Source organism: Megascapheus bottae, chromosome X, assembly GCF_031878675.1.
Source record: "Megascapheus bottae isolate mThoBot1 chromosome X, mThoBot2.hap1, whole genome shotgun sequence".
Lineage (NCBI taxonomy): Eukaryota > Metazoa > Chordata > Mammalia > Rodentia > Geomyidae > Megascapheus > Megascapheus bottae.
This window is the reverse complement of record NC_143547.1, coordinates 82,678,261-82,699,030: the sequence shown is the minus strand read 5'-3', so window position 1 is coordinate 82,699,030 and position 20,770 is coordinate 82,678,261.

Below are 20,770 nucleotides of genomic sequence, written 5' to 3'. Positions count from 1 at the left end.
GGCTACAGCTCTACTACTTGAGCCTCAGCACCATTTCCAGCTTTTCTCTATGTATGTGGTACTGAGGAATCGAACTCAGGTCTTTGTGCATGCTAGGCAAGCACTCTACCACTGGGCCAAACTTCCGGCCCAACCAGCATATTTTTTATATCATTCAGTTTATTTTTCATGAAGGTTATTTTGCTTAATTATTTGTTCAACTAAGATCTATATCCAAAATTTTAATTCATGATCTTCATCCTAAGTCTACTAAAATGACTAGTTCAAAGGCCAATTATGTGCATTTTAAAATCACCACATAATTTGGATAGACCTAAAGTTCAAATAACAATAAAATTATGGAACACAGAGTAATAGAGTCTCAATAATATATTAATTCAGAAGTCTCCCAGAATCAACAATGCATATTTCTTCAAAACACGTCAAATAGGCTTCCTTCAGTGTAGCCCCTGACATTCTGAGACAGGAGATTAAGATAGCAGATTAGGAAAAGAACTCAAGTTTCCAACTGTCAAAGTGGTCATTTAGTCTAGTAAGTCTAACAGATAGTAAATATCAATCCCTTGTTTAATTACTGCTATAGTTCAAGCCAGAGGGATAAACAGTGCCAACCCCCCAGCGTTCTATCACCCACACCATGGAATAGGTCAAGATAGTAGTGAGATCAGTGTAGTACAGTTAGAATTAGGGTTAGGTCCACTGCAGTGGCATAAAAGTTCATTCTATTTTATAGACCTGTAGAGAGAAGGAAGAGATAGGAATGAAAATATATGACTCAAAAGAGGGAAAAATCTCTCAGCCAAGATGCCTAATCAAGAGATCTAGGTGTAGTTGTCTGGAAGTACCTCCATGAAGCTTCCTAGCATGAAGTTTTCCAGTGGAGATATCAGGGCTTGGAACACAAATGTGTACATAAGCATAGTTGTCTCAAAGGGACAGCCTGAATTCTTGGCTGTAATTCCTTTCTGAATTCCACTGGCTACTGGCTATGTACCAAGTCTGATGTCAGGAGAGCAGTTTCCCTCATGAAGCCTGCCAACCAAACACTAAAAATTGTCTGTGCACAGGCATGAAAATAAAGCATAAGATTTAAGTCTAGGGCTGGAAATTTCAAGATTATACTGGGAACTAGTATTAGTTCCAGGTTCAATTTTGCCAAGGATTCATAGGAATTCTTTGAATAGTTACCCTTTATTTTGGAACCCTGTTTCCTAATTTATCAAAATGAAGAGACTATTAACACCATACTCAGCATATAAAGGTATTTTTTATCTCAGATGTTCTTTAAATCACATTAATTTGTAACTGATAAATGAAAATTAAATATATATGTGTGTTTATATATAAGTGGTATATAATACATTTGATATGAGCATATTTTGTGTAATGATTAAACCAAATTAAGTGTATCTACAATCTCAAATACAAATTTTCATTTCTTTATGATAGAAAGTCAAATTTTTATTTCAGATTTAAAAGACAGTGTATTGTTATCTACCTGATAGTATATAGATCTTCTTGGCTCTTTCATTAAATTATAACTTGCTACTCACTAATCAACCTCTCCTATTATTCCCATGCTATACTAACCACCATTTGACTCTCAGCTTCTATGAGATCAACTTCTTTTAGATTTCATATATGATGTCTAATGTGTTGTAGTTTCAATTCTGACATAAAGTGGTTTAATATAACTGTGTAAACCTATAAAAACATACATGCATGAGCACGTGCGCACGCACGCACACACACACACACACACACACACACACACACAGTTAACTAGGGGAAAACAGTTAATGAACACTGTGCAGCCTCTTAAGCTTTCACCTCAAAATGGTGACTTTTTCTCATCTTAGAAAACTAGACATTTTATTTGAATAGCACTTTGTTTTCTGGGAATTTCGTTTCAGGAATCCTAGGTAAAAGTCAAAATTACCTGTTATACTAATTCCTGATGAGTACCTCTTTTCTTCATTCTGGCCCACTAGACTCTACTATTTATGATCTGAAGACATAAAATTAATTTGTTATTGTGAGGACAGGATAGGACATGGCAAAGCATCTGTAAATGGGAACTTAGATTTGACAAGTTCAATCAGCAGTGTTTCACTTGGTCTTAGTCATCTGCACCAGAAGTGATTATTAACTGCTTCAAACAGGTTTGTTGCTTATACCACCTTAGTTCCCATCCCAGAATTATCTCATTGAGCTATATTGGTGTAAAGAAGAAAGCATGAAATCTAGACGGAGAGAGCCAAAGCTCTTGAAAGATCAGTCCTAATGAAAATTACAAGTACTCTGTTGGGGCCTGACCTTCATCTCTGAAGCCTGTTATTTTGACCAAAGACAATGCCCTCGCTGACCAGTTAGCCTCTAATCCTGAACGTTACACTTTACACGAGGCTATCTCTTTCCATCAGCTCACGCATGTCAACTGGAGGAGACTACACCACCGATTTCCCCAAGTTGCAATTAAAGATCTAAAAAAAATTATTAGGACCTGTAAGTCATGCCACCCTTTTTTGTCATTTTCCATCCAGTGTGTTTACTTGTAGATTTATGGACACATTCTAATAACTACAAATGAGGAAAACCATGCAATCCATGTTTCTCTGGGTCTGGTTTACTTCACTTAGTATAATTGTATCCAATTCTTTCTATTGCATAATGAATAGTACAATATCATTCTTTCTGATGGAAGAGTAGAATCCCATGGTGTATATATACCACATTTTGTTGCTCCATTTATCCACTGAGCAGCATCTGGGTTGCTTCCGTATTGCGGCTATGGTAAACAATGCTCCACAGAGCCTGGTTGTGCTCGTAACTTTAGTGTGCCTTGTTTGTGGACATTTGGGTAAATGCCCAGGGGTGGAACTACTGGGTCATAGGGGTAGTCTTATGTTTAGTCTTTTGAGGAACCTCCATATTGCTTTCCAGAGTGGTTAAACAAGTTTACATCCCCACCAACAATGGAATAGACTTTCCTTTAGGCCACGTCCCTACCAGCATCTGTTATTGTTAGTTTTCTTAATAATGGCCATTCTAACTAGGGTGAGGTGGAATCTCAATGTTGTTTTGATTTTCATTTCTTTTATTGCTAGACATGATGAGTATTTATTTATGTGTTCATAGGCAATTCTTACCAATTTTTTGAGAAATTGCTCTTTAAATCTTTAGTCTATTTCATTTATCAGTTGGGCTGTTCATTCTTTAAGGGATTATTTTGGAAGGGATTAATTTTTTGAGGTCTAAGTGTATTTTAGATATGAGGCCCTAGTCTGATGCATAGCTATCAAAATTGTTTTTTCCAATCTGTGGGTTTTCTATTTATCTTGCTAGCTATGTCCTTTGCCATGCAAAAACACTTCATTTTGATGCAATCCTATTTATTTCTTTGATTTGTAGTGATTCTGTATCTTTATTTAGGAAATTCAACAAGGCCTATGGCCCCTAGTATTTCCCTAATCCTCTTTATTTCTCTAAATACACATACATGCAAGTCCATAATAATTTAGTTTTCTGAATTTTTTTACTCTTGGTTGATTATAGTTTAACCATCTATTCAAAGTGTTATTGTATAATATGGTATTTTCATGGTATTTGGCCTTACAATGAAGTCTTCAATGTTGAATTTCCATTTACATATAGCAATATCATTATAGCTATTTGAACAGAGAAGAGTGTAAATACTCATTAGTGTTCAAAAAGATACAAGGAAAACCATTCATATAAACTTACATGTATAAGTGCAAGCAAAGTATAACCCTTGGAGGATGGCTTGACAACCTCCATAAAATGATGCAACAACTTTTGTTCAGTTTCATCCTTTATAAATATAGAATTTCATGTAGGGTTATATGAAATACCACAATGGGAAGAACTTTTTGAATTCCCCCTATTCATCCATTTTTATCGATGTAGAAACTGAGGCCAGAAAAATGGACTTGTTTCTCTCCAGGTATTATTGTTATTAAATACTTTATATGTGGCAAGATGTTAGTTTCTTTGAAAGTAAAATTATATGACTTGGCTGCAGGATTTCTTTTGCCTTGCCATTTGAATAAGAGATTAAAGATCTGTTACATTTGCTTTCTTTTCTCTTTATTTCTCCTAATACACATACATACAAGTGTACAGTAATCTCGCTTTCTGAATTTTTTTTGTGGTCAGGGGCTTGAACTATGGGCCTGAGCACTGTCTTTGGGCTTTCTCAAGGCTAGCACTGTATCACTTGAGCCACAGCACCACTTCTGGCTTTTTCTGTATATGTAGTACTAAGGACTTCATGCATACTAGGAAAACACTTTACCACTAGGCCATGCTCCTGGCCCAGGAAAAAAAATTATTTTACCACCTTTTACATAGATATCATGGCTAGAGGGTGGATGATCTTAATAAAATTCTGAAAATAGGCCTCAGTTTTCAAATATGGTATTTCATGTGTTTGCTTGGAGCACAATGTGTTAGTAATTCTAAGACATGATCAATTAAAAAGGGCCAGGATTAGGGTTACATAACAGATCCATCTGAAGGAAAAAAGAGAACATACAAAACAAAGGGGTGATAAAAAATGTACTGTACAATTGCATAAAAATCTTGTGAAAAGCAAAATGCTTGACTCATTTTAATTAAAAAAACACTGGGAAAATTATGAGTCTTCACTCTAATCAATTGAAAGCCTTTGCAATAAAAGTGAGGTTGCTTTTTCCCCACTAAGAAGCACAAAGTTAATCTTTAAAATCAACATATTTTATGGCACCTATTCTTGGATCTTTCAGTTCCCAGTTAATAAATGGTTATTTTCCCCTGTGTTGGTTAGAGATGGTATGGGAAAGAACAAAGCAAGACTGTTAGGTCTATAGCTTTCTGAACTGTGTGTGTCATGGTGATCTTTTTCAGTCTTTCTTAATTCTATAGTAGCATCTTGGCTACTGTGGCCTCTAATCCCAGATCTAGGATGATTAGTTTGGGAGTTGAGTCATATAGTGTGGAAGCATAAAAAGAGTGGCTGGAAGGAGCCTTGTTTCAACTGTGTTTTGGAAAACCTCTGATCCATGGCAAATAAACACAGTCATCTACATTTGTTTCTAAGTCCAACTGGACCCATTATTCCTTGAGTTCCTCTAGTGCATTTCCTACCTATCTGTACATATAAAATCTTGTCCTTAAATTTCCTTCCTCTTCTCCATTTAAACAAACAACGCCTGCTTCTTGTTCTTTACATTTGAATGAGATTTCTAAATTTAGACTAATTCCTCTAATTCTTTTTAAAATATTCTTTTCTTATAGTAATTAATAGAAGGGTTACATTATATTCGCCAGATAGAAGGTATATAACTGCACAAACATTGATAGCCCTTCTCATGTTTTTGTCCCCATTTCTCTCTCCCTCCCCTCCCCTCATCTTATTTTGCCCCCTTCACTATCCTATTTCAAATAAACAAATAAACATATATACAATATACCAGATAACAAGGTGAAATACTGTAATAGTATGATATAACCAAGGGACAACAAAAGAGATGAGAGATAACATAGTACATTAAGAACAACAATCACATATTATATGGCTCTTGTTTCCATATCCTGGAGATCCTTTCATTTAGCCTCATGCTATATGGCCTTTTGTATCTAGGTTTTGCCCTATTGTAAACCTCTGCTAGGAGAGTCCAAGGTTTATACTAATTATGATAATTGAGGGAAACTATTGAGCCTATGTTCCTTTGAGTGTGGCTTACTTGATTTAGTATGATTTTTTTTCACATCTTTCCATTTCTTACAAATGGGGCGATGTCATTCTTTCTGATGGCAGCATAGAATTCCATTGTATATAAAGACCACATCTTGTTGATCCAATCATCAACTGAGGGGCATCTGGGTTGGTTCCATATCTTTGCTATCGTAAATAGTGCTGCAATGAACATTATTATACTAATGGGTTTAGTAGGTTTAGTATGTCCTTGCTTCTGGAAGATTAGATAAATGCCAAGTAGTATAATTGCTGGGTCATAGGGAACTCTATGTTTAGTCTTTTGAGCTAGTTCCTTTAATTCTTAAGATCTTCAGAAGCATTATTAAGCACCGTGTTACACCCTACCTTCTCATATATATTTAGACATTCCTCTTTTGTGTTAGTTTGATTCACCTTATTTTATCTATCTTCATCTATTTGTGTGGCCTACTTACTCCATTCACAGAATGCTCAAGGATAAATAGTAAGAATGTTCTGGGTCTGGGTCTGCATCAGATAGCAGAGTTCTTGGCAAAAGGGAATAGCTCAGGGTGTATTTTTTAAATCAAACTAAGTGCAGAGTCATGAAATGAGAACAGACAGTAATTATTTAATCAGATGATTCACATCCCTGTTAGAGTTCATTTTGAGAACTTGTGGCTTTAACATACCTAAAAGTAAGGTATAGAGAGGGCTTTAGTTGCAGCAGCATGGAAAACAAAGAAGGGCTGTAGGTGAATCATATTTATAACCTTTTTTTTCTGAGCTGAATTGGATTTCATGGGTTGTTTGTCAAGTACAGGGATACATGGTAATATTCAAAGACCACTCTATGCTCATAGTGAGTAACAAAGTACACCTGTACTAAATTTTGCAGCTGTTCATTTGCCATCAGTGAGGAAAGTGGTTCTAGTCCAGGATTTGCTGGTGTTATGGAGAATTTCCAGGAATCAAACTGATCTATCAAACAATGAGGACATGAGAGCTTTTCTCAAAGAAGAAGGCCAGTGTAAATACTAAGAAGGAATAGGAGTATATAAGGAATGTATGGAGGAAGGACTTGACCTATGTAACTTAGACTTTACAATGACAGTAAATATTTAGAAAGTATTATCTCTGTGCCAAGCATTGTGCTAAGACTCTTACAAGGATCACCTTGTTCACTTCTAGTGATATCATAAGATACCATCATTATATAGAACCCTATATTGTACATGTAAACAATAAGTCTGGAGTAAGTGAATTAACTTACCACATGTCACAGAATTGATAAGCGAGTGAGATGGGAATTTAAACTCAATTTCTTTTATTCCAAAGTACATGTTGTTTCCTATAACTTAAAGTAAATTATTAAAATTCAGTTTAAGGCACAAACCTGAAAGGTGCAGCTGAATATTTTATGTGTGAAAAAATATAAAAGATGATCATCCAGGTCAAGATGTAGAATATTTACATCATCCAACTATGTTCCTTTGTGGCCCTTCCCCATCAATATCACCCCCTAAATAGCCATACATTCACAAGAGAAGTAAGCACTATTCCTATTTGAATTACCATATATCAGTGGTTCGTGAGGTGAAGGCTGTGAACCAATAGCATCAGCATCATCAGGGAAAATAGTAGAAACACAAACTCTCAGACTCTGTCTCAAACTACTTGAATTAGTGGTGGGAACTGGTGCAGAATGTTGTGCTTTAACAATGGTTGTACAATAAGGTTTGAGAAGTGCTACCAGAGTAGAGATACATGTTGAGTGTATATAAAAAGAATCATGCACTATGTACCTTTTTGTGTCTGACCCTCCAATTATGAATAAACTATCTGTGAGATTTACTTATTAGTACTAAAGGAAATATTGTCATATAATAGTATATAGAAAATAAATTTGTGTAAACTCATAATTAAGGCCCAAATTATGAAAGAATAAAGCAGGTCAATGTATCATATAATACTTTTTCAGAAAGGCATATTTTTTATTGTAATTAGTAAAAGGGTTACATGATATTTGCCAGATAGAAGGTGCATTAATTCACATACATTGATACCCTTTCACATGTCTTGGTACCCATTTCCCTCCCCCCCACACCCCCCACCCGTCTTGGTTTTCCCCCCTTCCCTATCAAATTTCAAATATCCAAATACAAATAAATTCAATATATCAGATAACAAAGTGAGATACTATACCAATATGAGATAACCAAGGGACAGCAAAGGAGATGAGAGACAACATAGTACATTAAGGACAACAATCATTCATTATATGGCTTTTGTTTCAATATCCTGGAGGTCCTTTCAATTAGCTTCACATTATATGGCCTTATGTATCAAGATTTTGCTCTATTGCAGATCTCTGCTAGTAGAGCCCAAGGTTTCTACTGATTATGACAAAAGAGGGAAACCATTGAGCCTAAGTTCCTTTGAGTCTGGCTTACTTCACTTAATAGGATTTTTTCTAAGTCTTTCCATTTCCTAACAAATGGGGCGATGTCATTCTTTCTGACAGCAGCATAGAATTCCATTGTGTACAAATACCACAACTTGTTGATCCACTCATCAACTGAGGGACATCTAGGTTGGTTCCATATCTTTGCTATGGTGAATAGTGCTGCAATGAACATTGTTGTGCTAGTGGGTTTAGTATGTCCTTGTTTCTGGATGGTTGGGTAAATGCCAAGTAGTGGAATTGCTGGGTCATAGGGGAGTTCTATGTTTAGCCTTTTGAGGCACTGCCACACTGCTTTCCATAGTGGTTGAACGAGTTTGCACTCCCACCAACAGTGTAGTAGTGATCGCTCCTGGCCACATCCCCTCCAGCATCTGTTGTCATTTGTTTTCCTGATCCTGGCCATTCTAACTGGAGTGAGGTGGAATCTTAGAGTTGTTTTGATTTGCATTTCTTTTATAACCAGAGATGTTGAGCATTTCTTCATGTGTCTATAGGCCATTTTTGTTTCTTCTTCAGAGAAGACTCTCTTTAAGTCTTTGGCCCATTTTTTAATGGGATGGTTGTTACTTTGGAGGTTAGTTTTGGAGTGATTCAATTTTTTGAGTTGTTGATATATTTTAGATATGAGGCCTTTGTTCGTTGTTTCGTTGGTGAAGATCTTCTCCCACTCTGTAGGCTTCCTGATTAGTTTACTAGCTATGTCCTTTGCCATACAAAAGCTCTGCAGTTTAATGCAGTCCCACTTATCCAGCCTTTCTCTGATTTGTTGTGATTCTTGGTCCTTATTAAGAAAGTTTCGACCTGTGCCAAGGAGGACTAGTGTATCTCCTTCCTGTAAAGTTTTCAGTGTGTCAGCTTTTACCTCCAGGTCTTTGATCCATTTGCAGTTAATTCTAGTGCCAGAAAGGCATATTAAGTACCCTTACAACCATCTCTGTCTTACTTGCTTCCTAACATATGAAGTTTATTTAAATAAAAAGTATAAACACCATTTTACAATAAAACCCAAAACTTGAAAGACACATACACATTTCAAAAATAAAGGTAAACTTAAAATCATGTTAAATATCAATGAGCTATATTTTCTTGATAGAAGAGTGCACACGCAAACACTTAAACAATCCAGACTCTCATCAAACATAGTAGTATTTTGTTTTGATGACCAAGGCAGCATCAGAATCCTTATCAACCAATTACCCTAAACAGAAACTATCAATTTATCACAGTGAGTATAGGGTATAGCTTAATTTTTCTTGTGTGTGTGTGTGTGTGTGTGTGTGTGTGTGTGTATCAGGAAAGAGAAGGTCACATTTTTTCTGTGACCTATTTTCTCTTATTTGGATATCTAAGACAGTATGTCAGGCTATGTCACCATCAAAAGATGATAGAATCTAAAAGTTTTAAGTATTGGTTGGAGGAAGTAAGGTCATTAGACTCATGCCTTTCAAGGGGATATTGGGATCACAGCCCTTTCCTTTCTATTTCCTCCCTGACCACCATGAGATGAACAGATCTTTGCTTTCATGTGTTCTGTATGATGCATTAAGCTATCAGTGGCCTCAAGGAAGAAGACAAAAACAAAAAGAGGAACTAAAACTTCTAAATGCATGAGCTAAAAATAAGCCTTTCCATTTTAAAAGTTTTATTATGGTGATGGAAAGCTTAGTAATGACTTCTACTAGCAGTATTGTTTTGGTTGAGGGTTTTGTATTGGGACTTACATGATTTACATGAATTGTTTCATTTATTCTGTAGAACTCTGTTGGGCCAATGTTATTATCCCCATCTTAAATATCAAGCTGACATATTCACATCCACAAGAAAGAGCTAAGCTATTTGATTCCATATATCATGGCCTTTTGAGAAATTATTCTTAACTCACTGTCAGATCGTTAAATTCCTTTGAGTATCTAAAAGAGCTGGGGGCCAGGAGCTTATACCTATAAGCCTAGCTACTAAGGAAGCTGAGATCTGAGGCTCATGGTTCAAAGCCAGCCAAGGCAGAAAAGTCCCGGGGAGACTCTTATCTTGAATAAACTACTCAGAAAAGCCTGGAAGAAGTGCTATGGCTCAAAAGGTATTGCTACCCTTGAACAAAAGCAGCTCAGGGACAGTGCCCAGGTTCTGAGGTCAAGCCCCAGGACCACCAAAAATAAAAAAGGAGAACCTAAAAATCCTTAATTTTCCAATTCTAAATGAAAGTGTCTGAGGCCATTTTATTACCTTGATGAGAATGTGGTGAACTTTCTGGGTGTTCATTACCATCACTATTCACATTTCAGAATGAGAGCTGTCAGGGACAAAAGTAAGTTAATTAGCTATAGATCTAGATTCAGCTTACCCTCATGGTGTAATTTTTCCCTATTTAGTTTTAAGCACCATGTGACAACATATGCAGATAGATGATCATATAGACAGATTGAGCCAAGGACACAGGGAGGTAAAAGAGAGAACTTAAATTCTGAGCTATTGACAAGCAAATGAATTTACTTGTTAAACATGTAATACGTGTCTACTGTGTACTGTTTCTCAGACTTTTGTCTGTATTTCCATCTCTATACACTTACTAAAATTTATGTGTTCAGTAAATATTTCTTCAATGAATGGGGGAATGAAAGAAAGAAATTCATGCAAAAGTTCCAGGCAAGATTCTGAGTGCTGGCACATGAATTTAATTTTTTTTAATTTTTAAATTTTTACTTCTTTGACAGTCATGGAGCTTGAGCTCAGAGGCTGGGCACTGTCACTGAGCTTCTTTTTGCTTAAGGCTAGCACTCTACCACTTGAGCCACAGCACCATTTCTGGCTGTTTCTGTGTATGTGATACTGAGCAATCGAACCAGGGCTTCATGCATGCTAGGCAAGTACTCTACCACAAGGACACACTCCCAGCTCCATGAGGATAATTTTTATGTTAGTCACTTAATTTTTTTCTTTTTAACATTTTCCTTTAGTTGTAGAAAGGAGTGGCCATTTAAAAAAGCATTTTATGTATGTAATATATCCTGATCAATGTTACCCCTTTCAATGCTTCTACCAACCCCTTCCCTCACTCCCAATTTTTTATGATATACATTGGATCTTTGTCTGCATTTTCCCTCCTTTCCCCTCTTCATTTCTCCATCCTATTCCCTTTGACTACACCCCACTCCTTTTGAGTGCCTAGTTCCTGGTCCCTTATTTTGCTGAACTCTGGTTTTGTGTTTTGAAGGAATGTAACACATTGAGTTCTCCCTTGAACTTATCATATTTCAGTGAATATATTTGTGTACATTTGCATACCACCTAACATATTTACTTGTGGGTTTGAAAGCAAAATCTAGTTTCCACATATAAGAAAAACACAGAGCCTTTTTTTGTTTTGTTTTGTTTTGTTTTTCATGTATTTTTATTGTAATTAATAGAAGGGTTACATGATATTTGCCAGATAGATGGTGCATTAATTCCCATACATTGATACCTTTCACATGTCTTGGTCCCCATTTCCCTCCCCCCCACCCCTACTCCTAATCTTATTTTCCCCTGTTCCCTATCCAATTTCAAATAACCAAATACAAATATATCCAATATATCAGGTAACAAAGTGAGATACTGTAACAATATGAGCTAACCAAGGGACAGCAAAAGAGATGAGAGATAACATAGTACCTTAAAAACAAGAATCATTCATTATATGGCTTATGTTTATATATCCTAGAGATCTTTTCATTTAGCATCCTACTATATGGCCTTTTGTATCAAGGTTTTGCTCTATTGCAAACCTCTGCTAGGAGAGCCCAAGGTTTCTACTGATTATGACAAAAGAGGGAAACCATTGAGCCTAAGTTCCTTTGAGTCTGGCTTACTTCACTTAATATGATCTTTTCTAAGTCTTTCCATTTCCTAACAAATGGGGCAATGTCATTCTTTCTGACAGCAGCATAGAATTTCATTGTGTACAAATAGCACATCTGGTTGATCCACTCATCAACTGAGGGACATCTGAGTTGGTTCCATATCTTTGCTATGGTAAATAGTGCTGCAATGAACATTGTTGTGCTGGTGGATTTAGTATGTCCTTGTTTCTGGATGGTTGGGTAAATGCCAAGTAGTGGAATTGCTGGGTCATAAGGGAGCTCTATGTTTAGCCTTTTGAGGAACTGCCATACTGCTTTCCATAGTGGTTTAATGAGTTTGCACTCCCAACAGTGTAATAGTGATCCCTCCTGGCCACATCCCCTCCAGCATCTGTTTTCATTAGTTTTCTTGATCCTGGCCATTCTAACTGGAGTGAGGTGGAATCTTAGAGTTGTTTTGATTTGCATTTCTTTTAGGGCCAGAGATGTTGAGCATTTCTTCATGTGTGTAGAGACCATTTTTGTTTCTTCTTCAGAGAAGACTCTGTTTCAGTCGTTGGCCCATCTTTTAATGGGATGGTTGTTACTTTGGAGATTAGTTTTGGATTGATTCAATTTTTTCAGTTGTTGATGTGTTTTAGATATGAGGCCTTTGTCTGTTGTATGGTTGGTGAAGATCTTCTCCCACTCTGTAGGCTTCCTGATTAGTTTACTAGCTATGTCCTTTGCCATACAAAAGCTCTGCAGTTTAATGCAGTCCCACTTATCCAGCCTTTCTCTGATTTGTTGTGATTCTTGGTGCTTATTAAGAAAGTTTCTACCTGTGCCAAGGAGGTCTAGTGTATCTCCTATTCCTTCTTGTAAACTTTTCAGTGTTGGCTTTTACCTCCAGGTCTTTGATCCATTTGGAGTTAATTCTAGTACAGGGTGAAAAGAAGGGTCCAACTTTATTTTTCTGCATGTGCTTAACCAGTTCTTCCAGCACCACTTGTTGAAGAGGCTATCTTTCTTCCATTCTATTTTTATTGGCTCCCTTGTCAAAGATTAGGTGGCCATAGGTCTGTGGTTTAATATCTACGTCTTCAGTTCTATTCCATTGGTCTTCAGGCCTGCTCTTGTGCCAGTACCATGCTGCTTTGATTAATATAGTTCTGTAATAGAGTCTCAAGTTTGGTATTGCAATTCCTCCTGTGCTGTTCTTTCTGCTAAGAAGTGTTTTTGCTATACAGGGTCTTTTATTATTCCATATGAAATTTTAGATTGCCTCTTCTATTTCTTCAAAGAATGACATTGGGATATTAATGGGTATTGCGTTGAATTTGTAGATAGCCCTTGGCAAGATTTTCATTTTCATGATATTGATTCTTCCAATCCAGGAGCATGGGAGGTTTTTCCATTTCCTCAGTTCTGCTTTAATTTCCATTTTCAAGGTTTTAAACTTTTCATCAAAAAGGTCCTTTACATTCTTAATTAAGGTAATTCCTAGGTACTTTATTTTCTTTGAGGCTATTGCAAAGGAGTTACTTTCCTGATTGTTGCCTCATTCCTCTCACTGTTGGCATAGAGGAAGGCAGTTGATTTTTGAGGGTTAATTTTATAACCTGGTACCCTTCCAAAGTTTTGAATCTGCTCAAGAAGCTTGGGAGTAGAGTCTATAGGATTCTTTAAATACAGAATCATGTCATCTGCAAAGAGGGAAAGGTTCACTTCCTCTTTCCCTATTTGGATTCCCTTTATGCTTGCTTCTTGCCTTATTGCATTGGCTAGGAATTCTTATACTATGTTAAATAGGAGTGGAGAGAGTGGGCATACTCGTCTCGTTCCTGATTTTAGAGGGAATGACTTTAGCTTTTCTACGTTAAATATAATACTAGCTGTGGGTTTGTGATACACAGCCTTTATTACATTGAGGAATGTTCCATGGATTCCTAGTTTCTCCAGAGCTTTTAACATAAAGGGGTATTGGATCTTGTCAAATGCCTTTTCTGCATCTATTGAGACAATCATGTGATTTTTGTCCTTGCTCCTGTTGATGTGTTGAATTTTATTAATTTATTTGCATATATTCAACCAGGTTTGCATCCCTGTGATGAATCCTGTTTGATGATAGTGTATAATTTTTTTGATAAGTTGTTGTAGATGGTTGGCCAGCATTTTGTTGAGAAGTTTTGCATCGATGTTCATCAAAGAAATAGGTCTATAGTTCTCTTTCTTTGATGAATGTCTGTCTGGTTTGGGGATGAGGGTTATACTGGCTTCATAGAATGAGTTTGGTAAAGAACCTTCATTTTCAATTTCGTTGAAGAGCTTGAGGAGTATTGGTGTGAGCTCTGCTTTGAAGACCTTATAGAATTCAGCTGTGAATCCATCTGGCCCTGGGCTTTTCTTAGGTGGAAGGTCTCTTATTGCCATTTTTATTTCAGTGCTTGAAATAGGCCTGTTTAGTTGTGTTCTTTTTTGTTCAGTGTGGTTATGTTAATATTGGCTAGGAATTCGTCCATTTCTTCTAGATTCTTAAATTTGTTGGCATACAGGTTTGAGAAGTATTCCCTCATAATACTCTGGATCTTGGTAATTTCTGTCGTGATATTACCATTTTTGTCTGTGATTTTGTTTATTTCAGTATGCTCCCTTCTTTTTTTGGTAAGATTTGGTAAGGGTTTGTCAATTTTGTTAATTCTTTCAAAGAACCAAGTCCTTGTTTTGTTGATTCTTTCTATAGTTTTTTTTGGATTCCAATTCATTTAATTCTGCCTTGATTTTAATAATTTGCTTCCTTCTACTGGTATTAGGGTTGGTTTGTTGCTCTTCTTCCAGGAGCTTAAGGTGACACATTAAATTGTTGGTTTGAGATTTTTCCAAATTGTTATTGTAGGCACTCAGAGCTATAAATTTTCCTCTGAGTACTGCCTTTGCCATGTCCCAAAGGAGCTGTTTTTTTGTGCGCTCCTTATTGTTGAATTTCATAAACTGTTGGATTTCTGTTCTTATCTCTTTAATGACCCATTGGTGATTCAACAATGTGTCGTTCAATCTCCATGAGTTACAGGTTTTTCGTTGGTGGAGTTGTGTGTTCAGTTCCAATTTGATGCCCTTGTGGTCTGAGAGAGTGCAGGGAATAATTTCAGTGTTTCTGAATCTGTCCAGGTTTGTTTGATGGCATAAAACGTGGTCTATTTTGGAAAATGTTCCATGTGCTGCTGAGAAAAATGTATATTGTGTTGTTGCTGGGTAGAATAATCTGCAGATGTCTGTTAGATCTAGTTGGTCTACATAGTTGTTCAATTCTAAGGTTTCTCTGTTGAGTTTTTGCCTTGTTGATCTGTCCAAAGGTGAGAGTGGTGTGTCAAAGTCACCAACCGTCACTGTGTTTCAATCTATGTATGGTTTCAGTGAAAGTAAAGTTTGCTTGATGAAGTTTGGAGCTCCGGAATTCGGTGTGTACATATTTAGGATGGTTATGTCCTCCTGGAGGAAAGATCCCTTTAGTAGTATGTAGTAACCTTCTTTGTCTTTTCCCACTAATTTTAATTTGAAATCTATTTCATCTGATATGAGGATGGCAACTCCAGCCTGTTTATTGGGGCCGTTAGCTTGATAGAGTTTATTCCAGTCTCTCATTTTCAAAAGATGTTTGTTTTTTTGGGTAAGATGTGTCTCGAAGACAACAGAACAATGGATCCTGTTTTTTTTATACAACTAGATAATCTATGCTGTTTAATTGGAGAGTTAAGTCCATTGATATTGAGAGTCAGGATTGAGAAATATTTATTAGTTCCTGCCATTTTTACAAGCTTTCATTAGGGCCTGTGTCTTGATAGTTTTTGTGGTACTTAGATGTTATGAGTTTTAGGTGCCATGTCTTTCTCTGTATTACATTTGTGTCAGTTTTCCATGTGTGGAACATCTTTGAGAATTTTCTGTACTGTTGGTTTTGTTGCTACATACTGTTGACACTTTTCCTTGGAATGGAATGTTTTTACTGTTCCCTCAGTTATGAATGAGACCTTAGCTGGGTATAGTATTCTTGGCTGGTAGTTATTTGACTTCAGGGCATGGTATATATTGTTCCAAACTCTTCTTGCTTGCATGGTCTCTGCTGAGAAATCTGGGGTTATTCTGATTGGTTTGCCTTTATAGGTGATTGTTCACTTCTCCCTGACTGCTTTTAGGACCCTATCTTTGGCCTCTGTTGATGCAGTTCGGATTATAATGTGGCGGTGGGATGTCCTTTTCTGGTCAGGTCTGTTTGGGGTTCTAAAAGCTTCTTGTATCTGGATGGGCTTGCCCTCTGGATATTTGGGAGGTTCTCTGAGATGATTCCCTGAAGTATATTACCAATACCATTGACCTCTTTCTCTAGACCCTCCTCAATACCAATTAGCCTTAAATTAGGCTTCCTAATTGTACCTTGGAACTCCTGTAGCGTTTTCTCATATTTCCTAGATTTGAATTGACTCATTTTCTGTTCTTTTTCTAAAACAAATAAATTATCTTCAACCCCGGAAATTCTCTCTTCTGCATTGTCTAACCTGCTATCAAAGCTATCTACTTTATTCTTCATCTCCCTTGCTTCTAATTGCTCATTTTTAATGCCTTGCATCTCTTGTTTTATGTATGGATTTCTTTAGCTCCTTGATTTCCATTTGAGTAGTTAGCCCAGCAGTTTTATTCTCTTTGGACATTTGTTGTAGTTCAGTCACCTTTTTGTTTGTGGATTCTACGTATTCTTCCATTTTTGTTTGAAAAATCTTTATTATGGCCTCCTTTATTGCTTCCCCTTTTTCACATATCACCTTGTTTATGGTTTCCTCTTGTTTAGCTGTGGCTTTCTCCCTTATCTCTTTCTTTATGTTTTCACATTTTTCATTAATGATGTTTAAGAATTGCATTTGTGTAACACTTGAAAGGCTCTCCTCTAGATTTGCCACTGACTGCTCCATTGCCTGTTTATGTTGGGTGGGAGATGGTATTCCTTGATTTGACATTTTTCTTGAGTTTCTTGTTCAGCCCATTTGAGGATGGGAGCAACATTAATACTAAACAAGATTATTATTTTTCAGATATAACCAACCTATACCTTTTTACTTAGCTGGCAATAGATACTAGCTCTTTTAGATTGGTAATAACACTTACATACAAATCTAGCACAGTCACAGTTGACCAATTTATGACCAAAACAATAAGCCCCTCAATCCAATCTCTGTTGTATTTAAGTTCCTCTGGACCTAGAGTATAATTGAATACCTAGATACACAGCATTGCTCAACAACCATCTAATGTAAATCCATGCATTATAAGAGTTGAAGGATGAACAGAGGACCAGAGATAGAAAAATAATATGAAAGAGGACAAGGGAGGTAGGAAAAGAATAATACAAGAGTGTAAGTCTATTATAGTAATGAAGAAAGGGTATTGCGTAAGGGTAACTGACCTAAGGTGATCGACAGGTAGAGTATTTGTGTAGAAAATTTAGATTAACTTATATAAAACTTATCAAAATAAGAAGAGTAATAAGAAGAATATATAGAGAAAAGAGCGAGGTTGATATAGGAGATTTCAATGATACCAATTTAAGAAAGAAAAAAAAAGAAACAAAACAGCAACAAAATAAAAGAGAACAGAACACACACACACACACACACACACACACACACACACACACATACATGCACACACACACAAAACGAAAACAAAAAAAAAAACAAAAGAAAAAGAAAAAGAAAAAAGAAAAAAGGTGGGGGGAGATTCCTCACTGTTCTGAGTTCTTACCCAAAAGATACTAGGGTTGAGAACCCGGGGTTTAAAAAGCAGGTGACTGTAACAATATGGATGTCGTTGTTGTTCAAACTGTACCCAGAGCTCTCACTGTGTTTCTAGGAACGACCACAGTGACAGCAGGATTGCGGGAAAAGAGAGGAGAAAAAAAGATAAAAAGAAAGAAAAAAAAGGAATGAATCATAACATTAGAAAAAAAGGTGTAGGTTAAATGGCAAAGTGAAAAATAAGAACATTTAAGAATGCAAATGAAATGGGGTAAAAATGTATAAAAAGGGTATTCTTCAGTTTTTTTTTTTTGATGGGAGGATAGGTTAGGAAACTTGTGTCTCCACTAAATTCGGGATCTAAACACTTCACAAAGTCTTTTTCTCATGTGATTTGGCTTTGCGTTTTTTCGGATGAGATTGCTTGTTTGGTAAAACAAAGCTGAAAGATCTGCGGGCGGCTTTGTTTATCAGGTCTGCGGGTGGCGCAGGGGGATGGACTTCAGCAGCGCTGGGGCCGGATTTCTGGCTAAGGGATCTCTGGGAAAACCTTTGCCAGTTATGTGGCACTGTCAGCAACACCTCTCAGGCTCCAATTGCTTTGGCCTGGGTGGTTGCCAGCAGTTAAGATGGAGCTGCTCTTAGCTGGTGGGGGAGGGGCTCCCTCCCAATGCGGTTCCAGAGCTACTCACAAATTGCTGGATTCTCTGGTTCCGTGAAGCTGGCAGGTCCATGCACGGCCAGGTGTCAGCTATGGGCTCGCGCAGCTCTGTGTGGCTCAACACAGCCTTTTTCTCTCCCAGCCTGAAATACTTCACTTGATGTAATTTTTCTCGGGTCTTAGTATTTCTTTACAAATGGTACAATGTCATTTTTTCTCATGGATAAATATAATTCCATTGTGTATATATACCACATTTTTTTGATCCATTCATCCACTGAGGGGCATTAGGACTGATTCCATATCTTGGCTCTGGTGACTAGCACTGGAATAAATATGACTGTATTGGTGGTTTTACTCTATGCTGGTTTGTCTTATATTGCATAAATGTCCAGGTGTGGAATTGCTGGATCATAGGCTAGTTTTGTTCTTAATTTTTTGAGGAACCTCCGTACTGCTTTCCAGATTGGTTGAAAAAGTTCACATTCCCAGCAAAAGTGTATCAGGGTTTTCTTTTGGCTGCCTTCCCACTAGCATCTGTTACTGTTAGTTTTCTTGATAATGGTCATTGTAACTAGGGTGAGGTAGAATCCCAATGTTTGGGTTTGAATTTTTCTTATGTCCAGCGATACTGAAAATATTTGTATATGTTTATTGGACATCTTTATTTCTTCTAGAAAGAATCTCTTTAAATCATTACCCAGCATATTAATTGGGTTGCTTAGGAATTAACCAAAGATGTGAACAACCTCTGTAGTAAAAACTTAAAAAATTTGAATAAGAAATTTGAAGAAGAATTGAATAAATGGAAGGACTTTCCATGCTTCTGAATTGGAAGAATTTACATGGTGAAAATGGCAGTACTGCCCAAAGAAATCTACAAATTTAATGCAATATCTATCAAAATCCCAACATCATTCTTCAATGAGATAGAGAAATCAATGCAAAAATTCATATGGAATAACTGAAGACCTTGAAAGCAATCCTTAGCAGTCATTTTCTTAAAAGGGGCTAATTAGTAAAATGATTCTATTTGTCAGAAGTTATAAGCTTCTATTAGACACCTGAAATTTACATAAATAGCATTTAAGAGACATAAAATGTTTAGTCCTCCTACAGCTTATCATCTAATTTACCCCCAATAATTTACTGGTTGAAATTTTGTTTCCAAAAGAAAACTTGCTTCTTAAGAAACAATGCTAAATGAGCAGGCATAGACAAAAGGTTGTAAACAGTGTGTCCACAGTGACTTTTTTTTTCTTTTTGTGGGTGATGGGACTTGGGTGTTGTCCCTGAGCTTTTCAGCTCAAGGCTACCACCCTTCCCTTGAGCCAAGCCCCACTTCCCATTTAATGGAAGTTAACTGGAGATAAGAGTCTCATTGATTTTAGTTCCCCAGGCTGGCTATGAACCCTGAGCCTCAGATCTTAGCCTCTTGAGCAGCTAGGACTATAGGCATGAGCCACCTTGCCTGGCTGGCCATAGTGATTTTTAAAACAGAGACTCTATTTTTTAATGCAAATAATGAAGAAAGGAAAAGAATTCCCAATTATTCTTTGTACACTTAACATGCATCACAGAGTAAAGTAGTCTTTTGAAAATAAATCAGTATTCATTAAAATGATTCAGTGGTCTTGTAATATTGAAAGGAGCACATTCATTTTCTCATAAAAATGAACATTTAAGTAATTTTTTTCCTGATCTTGTATACAGTACAGGGAATGGAACTTACCCAACCATTTTTTGTGGTGGTTTACATCTTTTGTCTCCTCATTTTACACCAGGCCAGTAAAACTGGCACATATGATAATTCAGAGTGATATCCCTATCACTCTAGTAACAAATATGATTGAATTTCATTGAACAGGAATTAGAAAGCTTATTTTACCCAAACAATGTTCAAGAATTAATAAACCCACTACCTGTGAATGTAACTGCAACCCCTTTGTACATCACCCAAAAAATAAAATAAAATAAAAATAAGTTTATGTTACCCATTAGAACAACTGGACCTATCTCATAGGAACAGTTGAGTGAATCAGGCCATTGTATCTTAAAGGATAAATGGAATGCTGATTGTCTATCTTGAAACTGCCAGCTGCCCAAATGATTATAATACATAAGAAGGTCACAAATACCAAGTAGAAACTTCTTTTGGCAAGTATCAGGAATTCAAGTACCATGTTCTAAAAAAGTCTACCAATGACAATAACCAAGGACTTGTATTCCCAAGTGACACTAATTTGGAAAGTATTTTTGCACTATTTTTTTAGGGTATCATGCTATTGAGTCATTAAGGGATATTAGTATGACAACTTGTATTTT